Below are 9,114 nucleotides of genomic sequence, written 5' to 3' on the forward strand. Positions count from 1 at the left end.
TTATGTCTTGAGGTGGTGGGAAAAGGAGGAATACGTGGGGTTGAATTCATGACATCTTCATTACTGCACCTCTAAAAACCTTACAGTAAAAGTCATCCTCTTAGCTATACGTGAGACTGCAGAATTAATGCACGAGAATAGCTGAGACATGCTAACTAATTAAAAACACAGTTGATTACTTGACTGTAAAGGCAAGTTCTCTTTTTTCTTTTCCATTTATGTTTTAATCTGCAGGTAAGCTCTGAACTCTTAATTAGGAATTAAGAATGATGACTTGTAGTTAAGAGTGTGATAAAATTTCTTGTCCAGGTAGCTTACAGATGGAAACATTTCTCATGAGAATTCTTTGCTGGGTTGAATAAGTCTGGATGGGGGCCATCTTGGTCCATTCCTGTCCAGAACTCATCCCAGACAAGGTGTTTCCCTGCTTAATGCGCAGCTGCAGAACGGTAAAGGTATTTTCAAAGGAGTTAGATGATGTGTGACTGCAGGAGGGGGCTACAACGAGCTGAAGTTTGGTGGAGGAACAAGGCTCAGTGTTAAACCGAGTAAGTGCATGATCTGAACAAAACATTTTGAGAAGTGTTGGCAACCTTGAGGCTTGGAAATGGTACTACATAATGATCCTGGGAAGGAGATCTTCTTCCCCATCCACTACTTTTAGGGCTGGAATGAATGTGTGCAGGAACTTTTAGTTCAAGGGGCTACCGAGAGAAGTGGTGGAGTCTGTACTTAGTACTCTGACAGTACTAAGAAACATGTGGCTATGGCATTTATGGTGCATTTAGTAGTGTTGGGTTGATGGCTGGACTTGATCTTTTCCAACCTAACAGATTCTACGATTGTATTTTGATGACTCCAGTCCTCAGTCATGAGATGGTTTTTTTTTTTTTGTAAAGGAGATTTTGACAGTGTATATTCAGGAAATGCAGGCAGACTCAGCTTTGGAAGAGGAACTAGACTGCTGGTAAAGCACAGTAGGTACCTTTTCACAAGCACAATCAATTAAAAACGGAGTACTTTGTCTGCTTAGTTTGTTTTTGTTTCTTTGTTTGTTTGCAGTGTGTTCCCCTTAAAATACTCAGGGAAGGGCTTCCTTAAAATGAAAAGGGAAGAAAGAGGGCATGGGGAAGAAGAGCACTTTCTAAATAACTCACCTGTATCTTCTCTGTCCCACTGATGTGAGTGAATCAAATCAGATTCTGCTGTTCTGCTAAAATACATTAATTGCCTCTTACGTCCATTTTTGATCCTTCACTGGACTTACTGCCCACTGAATAAACAAGGAAAAAATAGTTTCAGTGGAGTTATACGAATGGGGTATTCAGCTTTGTTTTCCACTTCATGCAATACAAATCCATTTCCATCTGCACTTCTGTGGAAACATGTAAGGAATTATCCTAACACAGAGTTAGAGGTGTGTGAGAATGGTGATACCTGCTTTCCCTCTTGATATCATTTCAAAAAGGAAGTTGCTTTTTTGGACCAGAAGTTGTGTGGGGTTTTTGTTAGTGAATGTATCACTGTGTCTTCAACAACCAACTGGAAAGTTAACTTTGGAAGTGGAACACAGCTGATGGTGAAACCTGGTAGGTAGAGACCCAGCCCGAGTGAGTAGAGACGGAAAAGTCAAATTCTCCTTTCTGTGAAATGGCCATTGAAATTCTGCCCTTCTCTCATGTTGTGGATGATCAAAAGCTGAGACTGACCTTCCATCAGGAACAGAACTTTTAATAAGGCTGAATACGTGTCTGGAGGTAATGGGAAAGTCTTGCAAGAGCGTCCAGTTTTCAGTTTTTCTGTCTTATTGACAGCTGAATGCTTTGTTTCATTTGCCAATATTTAAAATAAGTTTGAGACGAGGGTTCATAAGTAATTTCTGTGAGGTGAAACGAGCTTCTGTGGCTTACTTCTGTTTTGGATCCTTCGCTTGCCTTACTGCCCGCTGAATAGACTAGGAAAAAAAACAACCAAAAACCTCCTTTCTATAGGAGTTTCCTTCTGCTTAGTTTCTCATGGCCTTTTTCTTTATGACTCTTCTGTTGCTTAGCGTCTGAGACTGTCTGAGAGTGAAGGAGCTTTTACAGATTTCCCAGTGGTTTTGGCTGTGGTGTGAAGGACTGTGTGACTGCAGGAAACTACAAAGTGGTGCTGGGCACAGGGACGCGCCTGGTTGTGAAGTCCAGTGAGTACAAGTTCTGTCCTGCTCCTTCATTCTTCTGAAGTGCACATCACTTTCCAAGTCCTCCAGCATTCCCTCTACCTGGTCAGAGCAGGAATGTTCTTGTCTCTGGCAGCCCCTCAAATGCCCATGTCCTTTCCAGAGCCAAGCTCAGCTGGGCCCCTCTTTCCCAACCTAAACTACTCTTCCTCAACCCGTGGATCAGCGCCTGGTTTTTCAGGAGAGTGCACCATAGAATGGGGACAGGTGCTGCCTCAGAAGAGCCTGGGTGAGCTTTTTGATAGGGAAGGAAATGCTGTGTGATTATAACTACAACACCAAGCTGACCTTTGGCTCAGGGACCAGACTCTCTGTCCAACCACGTGAGTGCACAGCTTCCCTAGGTTTTCCATAGCTGCCTTTTCCAATAGATGTTATTTTGTGTTCCCATTTTGATTTCCAACTTGCAGTGCCAAAATCAATTCTGTACCATTGCAGGTTCTGAGAATGCCCTCCCTGCTGCAGTTAATGTGGTTCTGGATTGTGGGAGCAGTTCTGATGTGGAGGTCTGCACGCTTTTGGGAAAGGATTACCTGAGAGTTGCTGGGAAGGGTTTTGGCCAGCTACACTAAGGGTTGCATTGTTATGGGGAGAGGAGAGTGTTTGCGTAAGGGCTTGTGTTGCTGTGAGTGATGTCTCAAGAAGGCTGACGTTTGGAGCTGGAACAAAGCTTTGTGTAAAGCCTCGTGAGTACCATGGGTGGTATTTTGTAGCCTTGCAGGTTGATCCAGAAATATCCAAGACAACAATGTTAGCGTATTGGTTTAGGACAGGCTTCCAATATGCATGCACATTCCTTTGTCTTCTGTCTGGTTATGGCAAAAGAGTTGCTGGGTGGTGTGGGAAGAAGGGGCGACAGAGCTGGATTTTACATTGGTTCAAGGCTGAAGGCTTTTTACAAAGGAAGGTCAGCGCTGTGGCTTGAGAGAAGAACATTCTTCTCCACAGGAATGTCCCAGGCAGTATTTGCCACTCCTGAATGAGCACAAGGGAAATATCTTCTGGATAAGGGTTGATGGCAGAGCCACTATTTTCTGGGACTGGTGTGCAAGAAAGGATCTTGCAGACCCCACTGGTCTAAATGTAAAGCCTCTGCAGTGCTGGCTGAACGATAGTCAGGGGAACACAAGAGTGACCTCTGGGCAAGAAACAGAGCTCTCTGTGAATGCCCACAACAGTCGCAGTTGGTGACTGTCCCCTAACTTTCCTGCTTGGGTACGGCATTGATTTCCCACTTGGTGTGTATTCCGGAATGGTTCCGTCTTGTAGAGGTCAGAGGAGAATGACTGGAAAGACATCCTAATTTGGAGTCAGAGGCAGGGAGCACGGGTAACATCTGCTGTCCCTCTGTGTCTTTCTGGGCAACCCAGTAATGTTTCTAGAGTGTAGGGCCATATGTAGTATTTGCCACTGCGTGTGTCAGGGTGTGAGTTCCGCATCCAGCAGGAAGGTCTCCTTTGGAACTGGGACACAACTGACAGTGAGACCTGGTAGGTAGAAAACAGCCCTGAATGAGAAAGGATAAGAAATTTGCTTTCCCTCCATTGTGTTAACTAGCTGTACTGCCTTGGAAACTGGTCCTCACAGGGATGGACTCTGTGCATGTGTACTCACGTGTGTGCGTAGGGCATGCTGCAGTCAGTTGTTAGAAAGACACAGACTATGAGCAGCAGGTCCAGGCAAAATGGTCTTATCCACATCTGAGAGTGGAATGCCTGTGGCCCTTCCAGAGCTGGGCTCATCTGTGTTCTTCTTTCCTACTTAATCTTTTGTTCCACAACTCATCAGTCCATGACTGTATTATCACAGAATGCGGACAGATTCTGGCTCTAAAGTGCCTGCGTGGGCTTTTTGTTAGGGAAGGAAATGGTGTGTGATTCTAACTATGGCTCCAGCAAGCTGACCTTTGGCTCTGGGACCAGACTTTCTGTTCAACCATGTGAGTGTTCAGCTTCCAAAGGTCTTCCATATGTGCTTATTGAAGTAGGTGCACTTTAGTGGTCCTCTTTTTGATTTCACCCATGCAGAGCTGAAACCCTTCTCTGCTATTTCAGGTTCCAAGAATGGCTTCCTTGCAGTAGTTAAGGAGGTGTTATGAGCAGAGCTGAACTGGAGGTCTGAATGCTTTTGGGAAGGGGTCATCTGTGCACTCCTTCTCTGCTGTGTCACACTGGTATTCTCATATCTTGTCAGGGATTTGCATTTGTGATGGCTGCCTCTGGGACAGCTTGGATGGGCAGAGATGAGAGGACGAGGAGAAGAAAGTTTGGAGGTGCCCCTCAGTTACACCTCCAGCCACATCCCATACATCCCGCCTGGTAACTTCCACTCTTGCTGTGGGATGAGAAGGTCCCACCTCAGCCTTCTGCTGCCTCTCCGTGACATGGCGTGGTCAGACTAAGCCTTGGGAAGCAGTGTTGGTTCTCATGTGGCTGGATGGGCTTTTTGTTAAGGAAAGCAATGCTGTGTGAATACAGGATCCACCTACGGTGTGCCGACCTTTGGCACAGGGACCAGACTCTCTGTCCGACCACGTGAGTACACAGCTTCCATAGGTTTTCCATAGGAGCCTTTTCCAAAAGATGTAATTTTGTGTTCCCGTATTTATTATATGAGACTTTCAGAGCTAAAATTTCTTCTGTGACACTGCAGGCTCTGAGAATGCTCTCTCTGCTGCACTTAATGTGGTTGTGTGTGGTGGGAGTAGGGCTGGACTGCGGGTCTACGCTTTTGCAATGGGTCACCTGAATGTTTATTGGGAAGGGGTTCGGCCAGCCACTCTAAGGGCTGCCTTGTTATGGGGAGAGAAGAGTGTTTGTGTAAGGCCTTGGGTTGCTGTGAGCAACGACTTGAGCAGGCTGACCTTTGGAGCTGGAACAAAGCTTTGTGTAAACCATCGTGAGTGCTGTTGGTGGTATTTTGTAGCCTTGCAGGTTGATCCAGGAATACCCAAGACAACGCCGTTAGCATGTTCATTTAGGACAGGCTTTCTATGAGCACACACGATCCTGTGCCTTCTGTCTGTTTATGGAAAAGGAGATGCAGTGTGGTGTGGAAATAAGGGCAGACAGAGCTGAATTTTACATCTGGGCAGAGAAGGCATTTTACAACGGATGGTCAGTGCTGTGGCTTGAGAGAAGAACATCCTTCTCAACAGGAATGTTGCAGGCAGAACTTGCCACTCCTGAATGAGCACAAGGAGAAATATCTTCTGGATAAGGGCAGTGTTGGTGGCAGAGCCACTATTTCTTGGGACTGGTGTGCGAGAAAGGATTTTGAAGATGTCTCATCTGTGATCACCTTTGTCCTTCATCATTTATTCCACGCTCCATCGTGACTTCTAAATGTCAGCCTCATCTAAGGGTAACTGTTTCTCTTCTGTGAGCTGAGAGGTTTCTGTAAAGCCGGCTGTGACTGTGGCAATATGGAGGCTCAGGTTTAGGCAAGCTCACCTTTGGGCACGGAAGCAGACTTTCTGTGAAACCCAGTAAGTACCTCTTAGTTATCTGGACCTGTTAGACTGAACAGCTGGGGTGGGGCTGGGGATCACTAACGTAAAGTTCGGTCTGTCCCAAAGGAACATTTATGTGCTCCCAGAAGGTCCCTGTCAAGCCACTAGCACTGGCATTCCTGAGGTCAGGCAGTCTATTTAGAGCTCCCTGGTGCTGCTTGTGGTGGTTTGTAGTTGTTGAGCTGTAAAGCCTCCTCTTCCTCAAGATGTCGATCTCTGCTGCTTTTATCAGGAGTGTGCACCACAGAATGGGGACAGGTGCTGCATCCCAGGTGCCTGGGGGGCTTTTTGTTAGGGAAGGAAATGCTGTGTGATTCTAACTACGTGTCCAAGCTGACCTTTGGCTCAGGGACCAGACTCATTATCCACCCACGTGAGTGCACAGCAGTTTCCATAGGTCTTCTATATGTGCCCCTTGCAATAGGTGTTCCATCTTTTGATCTCAAATTTGAGGGGAAATCCTTCTCCATTTATTCTTCACCATTTATTCCATGCTTTATCATGACTTACAAATGTCAGCCTCTTCTGTGGGTGACAGTGTTTCTTCTCTCGGAGCTGAGGGGTTTCTGTAAACAGGCTGCTATTGTGGCAATTTGGAGGCTTAGGTTTTGACGAGATCACTGTTGGGCATGGAAGCAGACTTTCTGTGAAACCCAGTAAGCACCTCTTAGTTACCTGGACCTGTTAGACTGAACAGCTGAGGTGGGGCTGGGGTTCATTAAGGTGAAGTTCAGTCTGTCCCAAAGGAGTATATACATACTCCCAGAAGGTCCCTGTGGAGCCAGTACCCCTTGCATCCCTGCAGTCACACCATCTGCAGTTTCAGAGCACCCCAATGCTGACTGAGCTTGTTGTGCAGCTGCAAAGCCTCTGCAGTGCTGGTTGAAGTAAGAACAGGGGAACACGAGAGTCATCCCACACATAGATGAGATTCCCTAAGAACTACTGGTGCATGTGCTAAACTCATGTTAGATTCCTGTACTCATAACAGCAGTAAGCATCAAAATTGCTAGTGGTTTGTGATAAAGGTGAGAGAGGTGTTTGCTTTTGCTCCATTCCTAAAACAGATCCAGACTTGTGGCCTCTCTTCTAATTTCAGCATCACCGTTGCTTTCAGCTGCAGGCAGGTGGGCTCTAGGTGTAGTTTCGTGAAGTGTAGTTGACGTCCAGGACTGTGGATTGATTGTGTAAAGAAAATACCCCAGGCCACGGGACATAGCAGGACTTCCCTGGTCCTGGTGCAGCTCCTACAGCTTGGTGACCAGGGAGGGGGCATCCAGAAATGACCTACTTCTGCAGAAGACATCGGTCAGACTTTGTCACGAGTGTGCAGCTTCCCTAAGTTTTCCATAGCTGCCTTTTCCAATAGATGTTATTTTGTGTTCCCATTTTGATTTCCAACTTGCAGTACCAAAATCAATTCTGTACCATTGCAGGTTCTGAGAATGCCCTCCCTGCTGCAGTTAATGTGGTTCTGGGTCGTGGGAGCAGATCTGATGTGGAGGTCTGCACGCTTTTGGGAAAGGATTACCTGAGAGTTGCTGGGAAGGGTTTTGGCCAGCCACACTAAGGGCTGCCTTGTCATGGGGTGAGGAGAGTGTTTGTGTAAGGGCTTGTGTTGCTGTGAGTGAGAGCTTCAACAGGCTGACGTTTGGAGCTGGAACAAAGCTTTGTGTAAAGCCTTGTGAGTGCCATGGGTGGTATTTTGTAGCCTTGCAGGTTGATCCAGAAATATCCAAGACAACAATGTTAGCGTATTGCTTTAGGACAGGCTTCCAACATGCATGCACATTCCTTTGTCTTCTGTCTGGTTATGGCAAAAGAGTTGCTGGGTGTTGGGAAGAAGGGGCGACAGAGCTGGATTCTACATTGGTTCAGGGGTGAAGACTTTTTACAAAGGAAGGTCAGCGCTGTGGCTTGAGAGAAGAGCATTCTTCTCCACAGGAATGTCCCAGGCAGTATTTGCCACTCCTGAATGAGCACAAAGGCAAATATCTTCAGGATAGGAGTTGGTGGCAGAGCCACTATTTTCTGGGACTGGTGTGCGAGAAAGGATCTTGCAGACCTCACAGGAATGATCACCTTTGTCCTTAACCATTTATTCCGTGCTCTTACAAATGCCAGCCTTCTCTGAGTGTGACAGTGTTTCTTTTCTGTGAGCTGAGGGGTTTCTGTAAAGCATGCTGTGACTGTGGCAATATACAGGGTCAGGTTCAGGCAAGCTCTCCTTTGGGCATGGAAGCAGACTTTCTGTGAAGCCCAGTAAGTACCTCTTAGTTACCTTTGCCTGTTAAACTGAACTGTTCAGTTACTGCTTCAGCCTCATCCCATACAACCAGCCTGGTAACTTCCACTCTTGCTTTGGGAAGAGAAGGTCCCACCTCAGCCTTCTGCTGCCCCTCCATGTCTCGATACAGTCGGGCTATGTTCTGGGGACCAGTGTTGGTTCTCAAGTGGCTGGATGGGCTTTTTGTTAAGGAAAGCAATGCTGTGGGAGCACAGGATCCAGCTATGTTGACCTTACGTTTGGTACAGGGACCAGACTCTCTGTCCAACCACGTGAGTACACAGCTTTCGTAGGTCTTCTGTAGGTGCCTTTTCCAAAGGATGTAATTTTGTGTTCCTCCTTTGGATGTTAGAGTTCCTGAGCTGAAATCTTTCTCTGCAATCACAGGCTCTGAGAATGCACTCATTGCTGCAGCTAATGTGGTTCTGTGTGGTGGATGCAGAGCTGAATTGCAGGTCTCCATGCTTTAGGGAAATGGTCACCTGAGTGTTGTGGGGATAGAGCTTGGCCAGCCACTCTAAGGGCTGCCTTGTTATGGGGAGAGGAGAGCATTTGCACAAGGGCTTGTGTTTGCTGTGAGCGATGGATCGAGCGGGCTGACCTTTGGAGATGGAACAAAGCTTTGTGTAAAGCCTCATGAGTACTGTTGGTGGTATTTTATAGCCTCGCATGTTATTGCACAATTACCCAAGACATTAATGTTAGTATGCACCTTATGGACAGGCTTTCTATGAGCATGCATGCGAGGGTAGGGAGCATCCATCCAGGGATGGACTGTGAGAGTGTGTGTGTGTGTGTGTGTGTGTGTGTGTGTGCATGCGCACATTTGTGTGTGGCATGTTGCAGTCAGTTATCACAAAGACACACACTGTGAGCAGTATGTCCAGGAGAAGTGGTCTGATTATAATGCTGATCCAGGTCTCAGAGTGAAAAGCCCGCGACCTTCCCAGAGCTGAGCTCAGCTGCATTCTTCCTCCTCAACATCACCTTCTCTTCCTCAAGATGTCCACAAGCGCCTCTTTTATCAGGAGTTTCACCACAGAATGGGGACAGGTGCTGCTTCCCGGGTGCCCTGGGGAGGGCTTTTTGTTAGGG

The sequence above is a fragment of the Numida meleagris genome, unplaced genomic scaffold (assembly GCF_002078875.1).
Source record: "Numida meleagris isolate 19003 breed g44 Domestic line unplaced genomic scaffold, NumMel1.0 unplaced_Scaffold310, whole genome shotgun sequence".
Taxonomy (NCBI): Eukaryota; Metazoa; Chordata; class Aves; order Galliformes; family Numididae; genus Numida; species Numida meleagris.